This window comes from Aquarana catesbeiana, linkage group LG01 (genome assembly GCF_042186555.1).
Source record: "Aquarana catesbeiana isolate 2022-GZ linkage group LG01, ASM4218655v1, whole genome shotgun sequence".
NCBI lineage: Eukaryota > Metazoa > Chordata > Amphibia > Anura > Ranidae > Aquarana > Aquarana catesbeiana.
Window position 1 is genome coordinate 16,589,384 of NC_133324.1, and position 17,559 is coordinate 16,606,942.

Consider the following 17,559-nt stretch of genomic DNA (forward strand, 5'->3'; position numbering starts at 1 on the left):
GGTCATTGGCTTCAAACAGGAGTGTTGTTGACTGTGCAGTAGAGCTGCACGATTATCGGGATTCTCCGCCCGCCACGATCGCAACCCCGGATTCTGACGTTTCTGACCATTAAACAAATTGTCAGTATTGTCAGCTAAAAAAGTGCGTGCCACGCAGCGATCGATGGTTGTCGCCGGGACGTTGGAATCACTATTGTGGCCGCGGCGTGAGGTTGCCTGTTACGGGGCGGAGGGGAAGCCGTCGGAGCCAGCGTGAAACGCTAATGGCGGGGGATTCCGGAACTGACGTCAGCAAAGAATGTGATTGGTCAGTATGTTTGTTCTTCCCAGAGGTCTCGGGGACAGCGCACCATCACAAGCGTGACTGCAGCACTGAGTGGCACTGGCGAAATTTCAGCTGCTGCTATACTGCTTTTTTTATTTTTAAGAATCAGCAAATGTTTTTTATTCTCTCCCATTCAATCTCTCTCTCTTTCAATCAATCTCTCAAATTCAACCAATCTCTCTCTCTCAATCAATCTCTCAGTCTCAATCAATCAAGCTCTCTCAAATCAATCAATCAATCAATCGCTCTCAATCAATCTCCCTCAATCAATCAATGTCTCTCTCAATCAATCGCTCTCAATCAATCAACCTCTCTCTCAATCAATCTCTCATTCAATCAATCACTCTCAATCAATCTCTCATTCAATCTCTCTCAATCAGTATCTCTCAATCAATCAATCTCTCTCAATCACTCAATCAATCAATCTCTCTCTGTCAATCTCTCTCTGTCAATCTCTCTCTCTCAATCTCTATCAATCTCTCTCTATCAATCTCTCTCAATCACTCAATCAATCAATGTCTCTCTGTCAATCTCTCTCTCTCAATCTCTCTCTATCAATCTCTCTCAATCACTCAATCAATCAATCTCTCTCTGTCAATCTCTCTCTCTCAATCTCTCTCTATCAATCTCTCTCAATCACTCAATCAATCAATGTCTCTCTGTCAATCTCTCTCTCTCAATCTCTCTCTATCAATCTCTCTCAATCACTCAATCAATCAATCTCTCTCTGTCAATCTCTCTCTCTCAATCTCTCTCTATCAATCTCTCTCAATCACTCAATCAATCAATCTCTCTCTGTCAATCTCTCTCCATCAATCTCTCTCAATCAATCAATCTCTCTCAATCACTCAATCAATCAATCTCTCTCTGTCAATCTCTCTCTATCAATCTCTCTCAATCAATCAATCAATCAATCACTCAATCAGTCAATCTCTCTCTGTCAATCTCTCTCTCTCTCTCTGTCAATCTCTCTGTCAATCTCTCTCTATCAGTCTCTCTCTATCAATCTCTCTCTATCAATCTCTCTCTCTCTCTCTCTCAATCTCTCTCTCTATCAGTCTCTCTCTATCAATCTCTCTCTCTCTCTCTCTCAATCTCTCTCTCTATCAGTCTCTCTCTATCAATCTCTCTCTCTCTCTCTCTCTCTCTCAATCTCTCTCTCTATCAATCTCTCTTTGTCAATCTCTCTCTATCAATCTCTCTCTGTCAATCTCTCTCTGTCAATCTCTCTCTGTCAATCTCTCTCTATCAATCTCTCTCTATCAATCTCTCTCTGTCAATCTCTCTCTATCAATCTTTTTCCTAAAAAAAATGACATTGCGAGAATTGTGATCTTTTTATCCTAAGCAAAAAAATTGTGATTCTCATTTTGGCCAGAATCGTGCAGCTCTACTGTGCAGGGGAGTGTCAGACTGCTGGGGACCCAGATCACCGTGCTCTATGGAGGGATCTGGATCTCCAGTGTGTGCTCAGTGTAAGTAACCCTTGCTGCAGCAAATGATATAGTTAAAAAAAAAAATCAGAAAGATGCTCATATTTACTACTGTTTATACATCCTGCAAACTGCCCTGGATCTGTCATAGGTACTTGTCATCTCTACAGCTTCTGCTTATTACAGTCATATGTAAAGAACATTAGTAATAATTCAATACTCACTAAAAACACTCAGGAAAGAATAAAATGAGTTGGTCACACAAAGGTAGTGCAAAGATAAAAAAAAATTAAACAACAATTATGATTGGATTAAACAGCGATAAATTTTCCAATAATGATGTCTCCCTCTTGGAAATATATTTTAACTAAAGAAAAAGGTTTTATGACTCTTATTTTAAACTGAGGTGCCGAGCTCTGCGTTATTATTGCTCGTTAATAAGTGAGAGGATGAAGAAGTATCAGAAGTTAGACCAGAGTGTACAGGGGATCAATTCATAGCGTACACCAGATCTTCCCACAAGGTGCCGGCACTGGCAGTTCTGCTTTTCTGTACAGGAGGAAACACACAATCAACAGCTCTTTATATACATGAACTGACTCTGATTTACACCGATAAACTCAACCGGAGAACAAAGGAGTGATAAAAAAAAAGTCAACATCAGTCCCAGAATAAATCTGCACTAGACCAGTTGTTTTATTTTGTATTTAATTGTTGGTAAATTTTAAAGTCTTTGCTATTTACTTTGTGAAATTAGAAATTATCTATCTATCTATCTATCTATCTATCTATCTATCTATCTATCTATCTATCTATCTATCTATCTATCTATCTATCTATCTATCTATCTATCTATCTATCTATCTATCTATCTATCTATCTATCTATCTATCTATCTATCTATCTATCTATCTATCTATCTATCTATCTATCTATACAGACAGACAGACAGACAGACAGACAGACAGACAGACAGACAGACAGACAGATAGAAAGATAGACAGATAGACAGATAGATAGATAGATAGATAGATAGATAGATAGATAGATAGATAGATAGATAGATAGATAGATAGATAGATAGATAGATAGATAGATAGATAGATAGATAGATAGATAGATAGATAGATAGATAGATAGATGTACATAGATATATATTGAATATTGAGTTGGCCCACCCTGTGCAGCTATAACAGCTTCAATTCCTCTGGGAAGGCCGTCCACAAGGTTTAGGAGTGTGTCTATGGGAATGTTTGTGAGGTCAGGCACTGATGTTGGACGAGAATGTTTGTGAGGTGTTTGTGAGGTCAGGACACTGTGCAGGCCACTCACGTTCCTCCACCCCAAACTCGCTCATCTATGTCTTTATGGACCTTGCTTTGTGCACTGGTGCGCAGTCATGTTGGAACAGGAAGGGGCCATCCCCAAACTGTTCCCACAAAGTTGAGAGCATGAAATTGTCAAAAATGTCTTGGTATGCTGACACCTTAAGAGTTCCCTTTACTGGAACTAAGGGGCCAAGCCCAACCCCTGAAAAACAAACCCACACCATAATTCCCCCCCCCCCTCCACCAAATAATTTGGACCAGTGCACAAAGCAAGGTACATAAAGATATGGATGAGCGAGTTTGGGGTGGAGGAACTTGACTGGCCTGCAAGGTGTCCTGTCCTCAACCCAATAGAACACCTTTGGGATGAATTAGAGCGGAGACTGGGAGCCAGGCTTTCTTGTCCACACCAGTGCATGACCTTACAAATACGCTTCTGGAAGAATGGTCAAACATTCCCATAGACACATTCCTAAACCTTGTGGACAGCCTTTCCAGAAGAGTTGAAGCTGTTATAGCTGCAAAGGGTGGCCTCTTGTCTGCAGGTCATACCCTGATACCTAGACATTGGAAAACGACCATTATTCCCATTGTTAGGGAATGGGTTGAAGAACTCAATTGAGTAATGAGGAGCTAACCGCCAGCCTTCTTAAATGACATTGAATGTTTGTGGCAGTGTGGTTAACTTTAATTGACTTTTCTACATCAGCCAAAATCCAACCATTCCTCTAGATTCTGTACAGGACCATGGCTTTCTGTAGCTGGTAGTCTAGACGTTTTCCGCCAGTCAAGTGGCCCATGTGTGAATGCAGTTTTGTTGTTTTTCCCCCTTGGCAGTATTAACCACCTCATTGCAGTTCAGCTGATACAGTTCATCTGTAATTTTAGCCTTTGTAAGTAAGATATCCCCTTTTTGATGCAACAAATGTCATCTTGGAAGGTCACTACATTGCATTGTTTTGTGAGCTTCTTCACTGACAAAAGATTACTTTCAAGAGCAGGGACATAGAGGACATTTTTCACAGTTATCTTTCTGGTGACACTCTGGGAAATAGGACAGGAAAGAAAACCATCTCCTTTTCCTTCTGAATTCATTATTTGCTCATTAGCTGTGGTGATTTTTTTTGTTTTACTCTGGTCAAGGTGAGAAAGAAATTTCTGTCATTTGTTATGTGATTGGTAGCTCCTGAATCAACACACCATACCTGCAAAGATGAGGTGTGACTTTTGGACTGAAAAACATATTCATTATTTAAAGCAAAATCAGTTTTTTAATTCACACTTTTAGCCGTTTGTAGTTTCGTTTGTTTTTGCATTTTAGCTTTCCAGATTCTGCAATCTGCTTTTAAATGACCTTGTTTCTTGCACAGAAAACATCTACATGTTTCTTGTTGCATGTTATTGTTTTTTTCCTATTTTTCATCTTTAACCACTTCGCGCCCGCGCTATAGCCGAAAGACGGCTGAAGCGCGGACGCTATCTACCGGGGGGCCGTCCCTGGACATCCTCCTGTTTACTTCCGTGTTGCGCGCTCCCGCGGGCGCGCATCGGGGAAGTTTTGTGCTGGCCGTGTCCCTTGGACACAGCCAGTCACAGATCGCTGAAAACGGCCAATCATAGCAGCCGTTTTCAGCACGATCGCTCTGCCAATGAGAGATGATCTCATATGTAAACATATGAGATCATCTCTCATTGCCGACTCTCCCTCCTCACACAGAGACAGCATGTGAGGAGGGAGAGCGAACTGTGTCTAAAGCGTTAGTTACTGTGAGTAAAAAAAAACACATACACTGTGCCAACACACATAATATCAGTGCCATCTGCCAGTGCCATCTGCCAGTGCCATCTGTCAGTCCCATCTGTCAGTGCCATCTGCCAGTGCCATCTGCCAGTGCCTCTGTCAGTCCCATCTGTCAGTCCCATCTGTCAGTCCCATCTGCCAGTGCCATCTGCCAGTGCCATCTGCCATCTCCCAGTGCCATCTGCCAGTCCCATCTGTCAGTCCCATCTGCCAGTGCCATCTGCCAGTGCCACCTGCCATCAGTTCCACCTGCCATCAGTTCCACCTGTCAGTGCTACCTGTCAGTGCAACCTGTCAATACCATCTGTCAGTACCACCTGTCAGTGCCACGTGCCATCTGTTATCAGTGTCACCAGTGCCACGTATCAGTGTCATCAGTGTCATGTAAGTGTCATGTGTCATCAGTGCCACGTAAGAGTGCCAGCTATCATTAGTGTCACTTGTCATCAGTGCCTTCTGTCATCACCAACAATGGCTAGAAGATTATATTCAGCTGAGGAGGCGTACAGTATTCTTGCAGGCGACGAGAGCAACGGGGAGCTCTCCGCTTCGGATTCCTCCTCATTTTCCGATTCTGAGTCTGACGTGGACTACGAGCCTATCCTAACCAGTGGTACACTGACAGCCTCAGAGGAGGAGGATGAGAGTCCGCCCGCCAGACGAAGGCGTACTGGTGAGGAGGTAGTGCCATCCACCAGCACCGCAGTGCCATCCACCAGCACCGCAGTGCCTCGGCAAAGGCCACGTACCATTGGGGTGTCACCTCAGTCCCAAAGGGTTAGGTCCCATGCCAGCCTTCCCTATTCCCTTCAAAACCCCTTGTGGCTGCCATCTAATTCAAGAGAAGCTAACGTTCCCCCTTTCACTGCCCAGCCAGGAGTCCAGGTGGACACAGAAAATTTTTCCCCGATAGACTTTTTCCCCCTTATTTTTACTAAGGACATGCTTGCATCTATTGTGGCCCAGTGCAACCTATATGCCCAACAATTTATTGCAAGTAACCCAATGTCCTCTTATGCCCATCCCTACGAGTGGAGAGCCCTAACAGTGGAGGAGTTTAAAATTTTTTTGGGCCTCACGTTCTGTATGGGACTAAACAGAAAAAAATGAAATACGTTCGTATTGGTCTACCCTCCCCATCTACCACATGCACATCTTTTCCTCAATAATGCCCAGGACCAGATATCTTATGATTATGAGATTCCTTCACTATAACGACAATACCCAGTGCCCTAATTTTGAAAAGCTTTTTAAAATTCGGCCCCTAATAAATTTATTTTTCAGAAATCTTCCCCCAGTTGTTTACCCCAGGCCAACACATATGTGTGGATGAGTCCCTTATCAAATTTTCTGGCAGACTGGGCTTAAAACAATTTATTCCCACCAAAAGGGCCCGCTATGGGGTGAAGATGTACAAATTGTGCGATCGTGCTACAGGGTATACCTATGCCTTCATGGTATACGAAGGGAAGGACACCCAGCTACATCCCCCTAATTGCCCAGAATATATTGGATCGAGTGGGAAAGTTGTTTGGGAACTCATAAACCAACTCCTGGAGAAAGGCTACCATCTGTATGTGGACAATTTTTATTCTTGTTTGCCCCTGTTCCGAAACCTTCATAGAAAGAAGACTCCAGCATGTGGCACCGTAAGGACGAATCGGAAGCGCTTTCCTCAAAGCCTTGTCAACAAGAAGTTAAGAAGAGGGGAGGCGAGCTTACGGAATGAGGAAATTCTGGCTGTGAAGTGGAGGGACAGAAGGGACGTCTACATGTTTTCTTCAATCCACAACAACACATTTGAGATCACCAGGAGGAATGGCCCAATTCAAAAGCTGACGTGTATCTATGAATACAACATGTATATGGGGGGTGTTGACTTCAACGACCACATGCTCGAGCCCTTCCTTTCCACTAGAAGAACATACCAGTGGTATAAAAAAGTTTTGATTTATTTATTTAATTTGGCCATATACAACACCTATGTAATTTATCGCAACTCCACTGACAGACCCAAACCCTTCCTTGGGTACCAGGAGGAAATCACCACTGCCCTTATATACCCGAACGGCCCACCAGAAAACATTAGATCTGATGTAATTAGCAGATTCTCTGAACGCCACTTTCCTGATAAAATCCCTCCCAGACCAACAGGCCATAAACGTAAAAAAAAATGCCGGGTGTGCTCCAAACGAGGGGTGAGAAGAGACATCACTTATCATTGTCCCCAATGTCCTTCCCAACCAGGCCTCTGCATAGTTGACTGTTTCCGCCGTTACCATACTTCACTAAATTATTAGTGAAGTATGGTAAACATAAGCCTCACTTCCTGCCTTTACACACCTTCACACCCCTTATGCCAATGCCTGCTCTGGAACCGACCCTGGACTGTTTGACCATGCCTCTTGCCTGCCTCTTGGACTGATCTTGTACCCTGCCAGTGGACTAGTGGGATTCAGAACACAGGGGTCTCACATATGTGAGGGGCTCCAGAATTGTTTTTCTGGATGAAGAAAACAATTTCATTTGTTTTCTCATTCCTAGATTAGGGTCTGGAGACTCGGAGGCTTCAAAGAGATTTGGGTGGGAGAAGCCTCTACCCCTGTCCCCATTCTGTCCTGAACGAGGCCCTACTTCTGCCTGCTGCCTGTAGGACCTATGCCATCATGCCTCTGCCTGTCGCATGAACTGACCACACCACATGGACCTGCCTACTACCAGGACCAATATATTGGCACTGCTGACAATCTCTGCCTGCACTGACCCTGGACTATATATGGACAGTATCCCTGCCTGCTGCCTGTACTGACTATGTACAGTATTCCTGCCTGTTGCCTGGAAAATTGTGGTCGCTTTTGCTGACCAAGTCCCTGCCTGCTGCCTGGACCAGTGCTATCCTCCTGTGTACAACTGCGCTAATACAACCACAGGTAATCTTTTGTTTACTCTTTGCTCAGCATAATGTATTTTGGGGTGTAATTCTTGGTATGTGAATGCTATGTGTCCCTAGAACACCTGATGGTGTTCCTTGCATGTTGGGCCTCTGTATGTGGCCAGGCTGTGTAAAAGTCTCACACATGTGGTATCGCCATACTCAGGAGGAGTAGCAGAATGTATTTTGGGGTGTCATTTTTGCTCTGTACATGCTATGTGTTGGAAATATCTTACAAATGCACAACTTTGCGTAAAAAAAATGCGTTTTCATTTTTTTTCCACATTTTCCAAAAACTTTTGGACAAAAATGAACCATTCAAAAGACTCATAATGCCTCATAGAATTATATGTTGGGGTGTTAGCTTTCCAAAATGGGGTCACTTTGTGGGCGTTTCCATTGTCCTGGTGCTCCAGGACCTTCAAAAGTGTAATAGGTGGTTGAGAAATGAGATGTGTAATTTATGCTCCTAGAACGCCTGATGGTGCTATTTCAATATTGGGCCTCTGTATGTGGCCATGCTGTGTAATAGTCTCACACATTTGGTATCGCCATACTCAGGAGGAGTAGCAGAATGTATTTTGGGGTGTCATTTTTGCTATGTACATGCTATGTGTTGGAAATATCTTATAAATGCACAAGTTTGCTTAAAAAAAATGCGTTTTCATTTTTTTTCCACATTTTCCAAAAACTTTTGGAAAAAAATGAACCGTTCAAAAGACTCATTATGCCTCATAGATTATACGTTGGGGTGTTAGCTTTCCAAAATGGGTTCACTTTGTGGGCGTTTTTCGGGTCGCAAGAAATGAGATAGGCAACCAGTACATCAGGTGTGATCAATTTTTTATGATTTGCACCACAGCTTGTAGACTCTCTAACTTTCACACAGACCAAATATTATCCACTAATTTGGGTTATTTTTACCAAAGATATGTAGCAGTATAAATTGTGGCCAAATTTTCTGAAGAAAAATTAATAATTTGCAAAATTTGATCACATAAACTAAGAACAATGCGTTTTTTTTCAAAATTTTCGGTCTTTTTTTATTTATAGCGCAAAAAATAAAAAACCCAGAGGTGATCAAATACCACCAAAAGAAAGCTCTATTTGTGGGGAAAAATGATAAGAATTTCATTTGGGTACAGTGTTGTATGACCGTGCAATGGTCATTCAAAGTGCGACAGCGCTGAAAGCTGAAAATTGGTCTGGGCAGGAGGGGGGTTTAAGTGCCCAGTAAGCAAGTGGTTAAAGCAGACTCTGCAACAGAAGTACCATCACTAATAATGCTTTCTGTTTTACTCGTATATTCATTCACAAGCTTGCCCTTAACATATTCCAATGTCACTTCATCATCTGGATGTGCATCAAGTGATGTAACAAGCATTTCATAACTATCTGGTAAGTCACTAAGTAATAGTGCTGCAACATGAAAATCTTTTATTTCTTCTCCTATACCTCTCAGGCGTTCAACCATTTCCAAGGTCTGCCTTATCCTTATGTAATCCTGAATATGCTGGCCTTTCATCAGCTTGGTTTGCTATAGCTTTCTAATCAAATACAGTTTACTGCTGAGATTAGCTCTTTCATGCACCTTTTGTAACTCTTCCCACATTTCTTTAGCAGTTTCACACTTACATATATGTATGATTTGATCACCTTCTATGCTGAGAGAGATTGCCCTGTGAGCTTCTCTATCCACTCACCTGAAGGGTGTTCTGGCCTGACTTTATGTATACATTTCCACACACCTTCTCTTATTTTCAGCATTTTCATCTTGAATTTTCATCTTGAAGACTGGTGGTTCTGGTTTGTCAGATTTAAAAATGAAAGCTTTGTTGCAGTTGTGTTAGTGGCTATTTTTTTATTCTGTTGCATCTTGCTCTTATCTGCTGTAGCTGGCTATAAGTGTGTTCTCAGCTTTTCTCTGGGCAGGTGTTTGGGCCCATAACCTGTTAGAAATTCTGTATATAGCCCTACAGAACAAACAGTGCACAGTACACATGTGGTTTATTTACTGCCTAACTGCAAGCAGGAAACAGGAACTTTATTATATAGAGAAAAGACATAGAGTACAACCATAGATGCAGCTACAAACTTATAAACACTGCCCTCTACCGGCTGAAGAATATGTTTGTTGCACAAACTACTTGAACAATGTATTCCAATGGGGGATGCAGAAAAAGCAGGCAGCAGCAACAAGTTAAGCACAGAATTCTATGGCCATATGCTGCCTACCCTTCTTCAAATTAGGGAGAAAAAAATTGAACGCAGAACCAAAAGGAGAGGTAGAGGTGCTGCACATGGGAATGATAGGTGGCAAGTATTGCTGATGTGCCCTCTTACTCTTCCACTTCCGCTTCCTCTTCCAGCACCTTTTCCTCTTTCACCTCCAGGGCCCCTCTGGCAAAGCATTGTGTCCCCATGTTGATGATGACAAGTGCCTCTTACCCACAACCCAGGCTCAGTGGTGGTGGGGGTCTACAGGTGGGGGGCTTAATGGAATCTGGAAGCCTCATTTATCAATAAGAGTGCACCCAGATCCCCCCCACATGTGAATGAGTAAGGGGTTCAATGAAACCCAGTGGTGTATCATCCATATGTGCAGGGTGTGCACACAGGCCCCCAAGGCCAGGGGAGACCACTGTGCCCTGTCACACTTTGCCAGGCCTAGACTAGCCAGAGGGCCAATGCCGAGGCCACCTGGGTAGGAGGGGCAGCATAAGGAGGACCTGATGTGTCCATTTCTCTCCTGCTGCTGCTGGATGCCTGCAGGAGGGAGAGGAGGAGAAGCGGGCATTCAGTGGCGGCAGGAGAGAAATGGACACAATGGGGTCCTCCTTATGCCACCCCTCCTACCAATTAGAAGACCTTCAGGGGTCGCAATTGTGCGCTGGCCATGCTGCAGGGATCTATGTAGGCACCTGTATGACTCCATGCAACCAGGACTGCCTCTGCTCCCCCCCCCCCCCCCCCCGGGAGAAATGCGCTGCAGCTTTTTCCCCAATGTGTAGCCTTCTGTGGCTGGCAGACCCGATGGTGTCTCTCCCAGCCTACAGTTTCTCTACTGGCAGACTACACTTCATGTACATGCACAGGTGGTTGCATGGTAGAGGACTAGGAGGAGGAACATACATGGCGACCCCGAGAGCCTTAACCTCCATCAATATGGCGACTCCTGCAGCAATTTCCTCCATCTGCAATTATTCAGCTCGATAATGTGGTTAGTACACCTCATGCTGCTCACTGCTCCTCCCCATACTATGCCCCCCCTATACTGCTCACTGCTCTCCCCCTGTATACTGTTCACTGGTACCCCCCTGTATACTGCTCACTACCCCCCTGTATACTGCTCGCTGCTCCCCCTCTGTATACTGCTCACTGCTCGCCCCGTATACTGCTCACTGCTCTGCCCCCTTGTATACTGCTCGCTGCTCCCCCTTTATACTGCTCACTGCTCCCCCATATACTGCTCACTGCTCCGCCCCCTGTATACTGCTCACTGCTCCCTCTGTATACTGCTCACTGCTCCCCCGTATACTGCTCACTGCTCTGCCCCTGTACTGCTCTGCCCCTGTATACTGCTCACTGCTCCCCCTATATACTGCTTACTGCTCCCTCTGTATACTGCTCACTGCTCCCCCGTATACTGCTCACTGCTCTGCCCCTGTACTGCTCTGCCCCTGTATACTGCTCACTGCTCCCCCTATATACTGCTTACTGCTCCCCCCTGTATACTGATTACTGCTCCCACCCCTGTATACTGCACCCTGTTCCCCCTGTATACTGCTTGCTTCTCCTCCCCTGTATACTGCTCACTGGTCCCCCCTGTATACTGCTCACTGCCCCCCCCTGTTTATCGCTCATTGCTCCCCCCCGTATAGTGCTCTCTGCTTCCCCCCATATACTGCTCACTGCTCCCTCCCTGAACACTGCTCACTACCCCCCCCCGAATACTGCTCACTGCTCCCCCTGTATACTGCTCACTGCTTCCCTCATGTATTGTCAGGGCTGGGCTCAACCCTTCCTTCTCTGAGCTGGCCGCTCAGCTGTTGGCTAATTGCCAGCTCCTATCTCTCCACAGTTACTCAGCTGTTGATGATATCCTGCTCGTCAGTCCTGCCTACTTAAGCCGTCCAGTCCAGAGGATCGCTGCCTTCGCCTTGGTCACATCACAGAAACTATCTCCTGCGATCCTGTTCAAGATTTGCTTTGCTGACATCCCTTCTGGCTCCAGATCCTGCTTGCTGTTCCACTACATTGATCCCTGACTTCTGGCTTGGCTGACTATCCATTCCGGTTACTGAACTTTGGCTATGTTTTGACTACGTTTGTTCTTTTTTACTTTTATTATTAAACAAGTGTGATTTAACTATACTTCTGTCTCGGCCTGATTTCAGGGTTTCTGACAGTAAGCGAAGGATATGAATTCAGAAGATGCAGTCGATCCACTTGTTGGTAATATTTTTTCCAGATTGGATGAACTGGATCACGGCATGGATGAGTTATCAAATGGCATTACAAATGCTCCTGAGTCGCACGGCTTACCTGGAATCTCCCACTGTGGCCGCCCCGGTACAACCTATGTTGCAGGCCGACCCTGCTGCTACTCCAGTCTCTGTGCAGGCACCCGCCTCAAGTATTATCTCTAGAAGAGGCATGTCTGGTTCCGTTCCGCTTCCCCAGCGATTTGGGGGTGATCCAGTCCAATGCAGAGGGTTTCTCAACCAGGTTGAGATATACTTTGAGATGCTGCCCCAGATGTTTCCCACGGACAGAAGCAAAGTAGGTTTCATGATATCTTTGCTTTCTGAGAGAGCCTTGGCCTGGGCAAAAACCTGTTGTCTTGAGTTACACTGAGTTTGTGGCTTCCTTTAAAAGGGTATTTGACATTCCTGCACGCTCCGCTTCTGCTGCCAAGTGCCTCATGTCCATCAAACAGAGTACGAGAACTGTTGCTGACAACACCATTGAATTCCGTACTCTGGCAGCAGAGGTTTCCTGGAACAATAAGGCCCTCGTGGCTGCTTTTTCTAATGGTCTCTCGGATACCATCAAGGATGAGATAGCAGCCTGAGATATACCCACTAAACTGGAGAAGGTGATCACGTTTACCATTCTCATTGACTCCAGACTCAGAGAAAGACTCTCTTTCAAGGAGCTCTTGCGGAAGCCTCCTGTACGTTTGTCTCTGAGCTTTGCAGTCCCACCCGTGCCTCCCTCACCTCCCATGCCTCCTGGTACCGAGTCGTTTAGTGAAGGTGAACTCTTGCACTTGGGTTTCACTCGTCTTTCTGTGGATGAGAGAACCTTTAGGGGGAGGGAGGGATTGTGCCTTTATTGTGGCCAGGCAGGTCACTTTTTGAAGTCTTGTCCTACCCATCCAGGGAACGCCCGAACCTTGACGGACAGACCTCAGGGACAGACCTTAGGTGGCGTTGTTTCATCCCCAGTTATCCAGAAGGATAAGCCCCTGGTTTTGGTCACCCTTTCTTGGGCTGAGTCGTCAGTCGAGATACAGGCTCCAATTGACTCTGGGGCTGCAGGCCTGTTCATTGATGCTGCCTTTGTATCGAAGCACTCAATTTCGCTGAAGCTGCGTGACACTCCACTTACTATTGAGGCTCTTGATGGGAGACCTCTACAGCCTGCCCATGTGACTCATGCGACGGTACCATTGTCCATGGCCGTAGGGGCTCTTCACCATGGGATAATCCAATTCCAAGTTATTTTCTCACCTAAGTTTCCGCTGGTTATTGGTTATCCTTGGTTACAGAGGCATAACCCCTCTTTTGATTGGCTCCGTGCTGAGGTTCTCTCCTGGTCACCACAATGCAGTGAGACATGCTTGCAGAAGGTAGCCAAGGTCCTGTGCACCTTTTCACTCTCCTCCCTGCTGGAGGAGTACCGCAATTTTAGCCTTTAGACAAAAGGTCAAGCCGGTAGTTTGCCTCCACACCGGCCGTATGATTGCGCAATTGACCTTCAACCTGGTGCTATACCCCCTCCTGTCCGGGTTTACCCTTTGTTGGTCTTGGAGGATAAGGCCATGGAGGAGTATGTTGCAGACGCACTTTCTCGAGGTTTCATCCGGAAATCCTCGTCTCCTGCTGGTGCTGGTTTCTTCAGTGTAAAGAAGAAGAGTGGTGATTCTGATTCTGTTGATTACGGAATTATTTGACTGCCCCAAGGGAGCAACGATTTCCATAAAGCTTGATTTGAGAGGGGCATACAATCTAGTGAGGATTAAGGAGGACGATGAGTGGAAAACTGTGTTTAATACCAGAACAGGCCATTATGAATACCTTGTAATGCATTTTGGCCTTTGTAACCCCCCCCCCGGCAGTTTTCCAGGAATTTATTAACGATGTCCTCTGAGATTTGTTGCAGTTATGTGTGGTGGTTTATCTCATTGACATCCTCATATTTTCCAAGTCCCTGGAGAGCCACCATATAGATGTCTGTTGTGTGCTTCAGTAACTAAGAGAGAACAATCTCTATTGTAAACCAGAGAAGTGAGAGTTCCATCGTGAACAGGTTAAATTCCTGGGTTATGTCATTTCCACTGCTGGGTTTTTGATGGACCCAGAGAAACTTTCGGCAGTTCTACAGTGGCCCCGACCCATGGGTTTACGTCCTCTGCAGCATTTTCTTGGCTGTGCCAACTATTATTGGAAGTTTATTCGTAACTTCTCATCTCTGGTCAAGCCCCTGACTGATATGACCAGAAAGGACGGTAACCCACAGAGTTGGTCTCCGGAGTCCATTAAGGCCTTTGAGAGTCTCAAGGCTGCCTTTGTTTCTGCTCCTGTGTTGGTACATCCTGATCCTATGTTATCTTTTATCCTTGAGGTTGATGCTTCTAAGACTTGTGTTGGCGCCCTTCTGTCTCAACATCCTACCTCTGAGAGCGCTATGCATCCTTGTGGCTACTTTTCCAAGAAATTGTCACCTGTGGAGTGCAATTACGAGATTGGTGACAGAGAGCTGTTGGCAATCATTTTAGCCCTGAAAGAATGGAGACATCTCCTCGAAGGTACCACTGTGCCGGTTCTCATTCTTACTGACCATAAGAATCTCACATTCTTGTCTGAGGCTAAAGGCCTCTCTCCCAGAAGAGCGCTATGGGCTCTTTTCTTGTCAAGTTTCAATTACATTGTCTCATTCTTACCTGGTACTAAGAATGTAAGGGCTGACGCCTTGTCACGACAATTTTCCTCCACTTCCAAGTTGGAGACGGTTCCGGTTCCTGTGATTCCTCCTGATCGTATTCTGGCTACGGTTCGCACCAGTCTCACTTCTCCTTTGGGCAGGCCCGGATTTACTCCCTTTGCCGCCCCAAGGCCGGCCCTTCAATGCCGCCCCCCCCCCCACACACCACCAGAAAGAGCCCCCAGACATAATACGGTCAAAGACTGCAGACATGATGCAAGAGATGGTCAGAGACTGCAATCATAGTACAGGAGATGGTCAGAGATTGCAGACATGATACAGGAGACGGTCAGAGACGGCAGACATGATACAGGAGACGGTCAGAGACTGCAGTTCCTATGGACATTAGTAGATAATGGCCGATCGGACTTCTCACCTGACCCAGCGATACAGCAATGGTTCCCCTGATCAGGAGTCAGGTCACTCTGAATTGCCCGTGGCGACTCCGTTGGGTAGCACCCAGATCTGTATTCCTGCAATGACTCCATTCCTTTCTCCGCCAGGGATGGCACCAGGCTGTGTGGCTTTCCCTCTGGTGGCGCAGGGCAGCGGGGTTCTCTCTCTAATGGTGTTCCCTCAGCACTGCCTTCTCCCTCTGGAGCCCTGGGTGTACTTTCCTGGGTGTAGACCCCCCCCAGGACAAACCACCCCCCCTCCATTAGTACAGACCCTCCCCCCCAGGACAAACCCCCCTCCATTAGTACAGACCCCCACCAGGACAACCCCCCCTCCCTTCATTAGTACAGACCCCCCCAGGACAAACCCCCCTCCCTTAGTACAGACCCACCCTAGGACAAACCCCCCTCCCTTCATTAGTACAGACCCCCCCAGGACAAACCCCCCTCCCTTCATTAGTACAGACCCCCCCAGGACAAACCCGCCTCCCTTCATTAGTACAGACCCCCCCAGGACAAACCCCCCTCCCTCTATTAGTACAAACCCCCCAGGACAACCCCCCTCCATTAGTACAAACCCCTCAGGTCAACCCCCCTCCATTAGTACAAACCCCCCCAGGACAACCCACCTCCATTAGTACAAACCCCCCAGGACAACCCCCCCTCCATTAGTACAGACCCCCACCAGGACAAACCACCCCTCCCTTCATTAGTACAGACCCCCCCAGGACAAACCCCCCTCTATTAGTACAAACTAGGGTTGTCCCGATACCGATACTAGTATCGGTATCGGCACCGATACCGAGCATTTGCCCAAGTACTTGTACTCGGGCAAATGCTCCCGATGCTTCCCCCGATACCTGGAAGTCAGCTGTGATCGGCGCGTGGGGGAGTTACAAGATTCTCCCCCAGCGGCTTTCAGCAGCTTTAGTGACATACAGCGGTGATCGCTCACAGCTGACTGTCACTGCATCCTCCTCCGTGCCCCTCCTTTCCTCTGTCCCCCTCCGTTCCTCTCTCCTTATCTGTCCCTCTCAGCTGTCCCCTCCGTTCTGCTCTCCTTATCTGTCCCCTCCGTTCTGCTCTCCTTATCTGTCCCCTCCGTTCTGCTCTCCTTATCTGTCCCCTCCGTTCTGCTCTCCTTATCTGTCCCCTCCGTTCTGCTCTCCTTATCTGTCCCCTCCGTTCTCCCCCTCCGTTCCTCCGTCCCCCTCCTCCTTCCTTTGTGTATGGACAGAGTCAGCTGACTCTGTCCATTCACATAACTGAAACATTGTAATCTCCTGTGATTACGATGTGTCAGTTTATGAATGGAGAGGAGCCGCTGTCTTCTCTCCATTCATTCTCAGTGCAGCTGACGCTGCAGAGAAAGGGACTGGGGAATCTCTATCCTCTGTCTCTTTCTCTGTCTCAATAACACACACATACAACGTTCACCCCCCCCCCCAAAAAAAGCAAGCACTGTTAAAAAAAAAAAAAAACTGTCATGTGACATTAAAAAAAAGTATCGGTAATCGGTATCGGCGAGTACTTGAAAAAAAGTATCGGTACTTGTACTCGGTCCTTAAAAAGTGGTATCGGGACAACCCTAGTACAAACCCCCCCAGGACAACCCCCTCTCCATTAGTACAAACCCCCCCAGGTCAACCCCCACCCCCTCCATTAGCACAGACCCCCCCCAGGACAAACCACCCCTCCCTTCATTAGTACAAACCCCCAGGACAACCCCCCCTCCATAAGTGTACAACAGAACAGATGGAGACAGGCACAGGCTTGGGTGGGAGTGAGAGACAGAGGAGAACACCCCCCCCCCCGCACAGAGACCAGCCGCACCGATCTCCGGCAGCTGCTCTCCTTCTCTGACAGGAGGAGGGAGGGGGGACAGGCTTAAACCTCGAAAAAAACAGCAGCGGCGGCGGTGACCTGCGGAGGGAGCCACCTCAGTCTGGACACAGAAAGGAGGAGGTGGGAGAGGAGCACTCTAGCGCTTCAGCACCCCCACCTCTCTGGCGCCCAGGTGCACTGCATGCTGCTATGTTAGTGTGGGGGGCGGCCGAGAAGTCGTTGCAGGAGCGGCGCCGCCCCTGTACCACTGCGGCCCCGAGGCCTGGCCTCGGTGGCCTTGTGGGAAATCCAG